Source organism: Anopheles marshallii, chromosome 2 (genome assembly GCF_943734725.1).
Source record: "Anopheles marshallii chromosome 2, idAnoMarsDA_429_01, whole genome shotgun sequence".
In the NCBI taxonomy this organism is placed as follows: Eukaryota; Metazoa; Arthropoda; class Insecta; order Diptera; family Culicidae; genus Anopheles; species Anopheles marshallii.
Window position 1 is genome coordinate 9,632,483 of NC_071326.1, and position 672 is coordinate 9,633,154.

General features: G+C 48.5%; 1 non-coding gene across 1 annotated transcript; it reads left to right on the forward strand.

Annotated features, from left to right (window-relative positions):
- Positions 1-233: 233 nt before the first annotated feature.
- Positions 234-305, forward strand: Trnap-cgg (transfer RNA proline (anticodon CGG)). Its single transcript has one exon. It is a non-coding gene; the product is annotated as a tRNA-Pro (tRNA).
- The last annotated feature ends 367 nt before the right edge of the window (positions 306-672 follow it).

Here is a 672-nt window from a genome sequence, read left to right on the forward strand (position 1 = left end):
ATAAATCGACATGATGGATGGCGTGTGCTGGTTGCACTGTGGCACCAAACCGAGTGGGCAAACGAGAGTGGTGAACAATGTAGACACAAAGCAACAAACTCGTATGTTTGAATTAAGGAAACGTACGAATAGTTTTGAGTACTATTTCTATCGCCTTATCTGTATCCTAAGGTTATGTTGTTAAAAGTGTACTATTATTCATTTTACACATCGTTTGTAGTGAAAGTGCTTGTGGCTCGTTGGTCTAGGGGTATGATTCTCGCTTCGGGTGCGAGAGGTCCCGGGTTCAATTCCCGGACGAGCCCGTTGTTGATTAGTTCATATATTTTATAGAAATTCCAGGTGATTAATCCTTTTTTCAAAATATGAATTTCGGATGGTCCCATAAAAGACAGGGGAGCAATTAGTACTTGAGCGCAATAGAGTGATAGAATTGAAGTGAGAACGGGTGAGAGTGCCGAGAGACAATCCGTTGAGTGTGCGGACTACCAGGCGATCAGCAAAAATAGGAGGCGACCCCGTGGACGAAGCATCCGGAACCGTGCGCGCCAAACCCCAGAGCACTCGATCTCATCAGCAATCAGCACTCGCCGCCCTCACAGAACTCGGTGCTCGGAACCGCCGGCACCGGGGTAACTCGAGCCATCGCCCGTGTCCCGCCGCGTACACCCG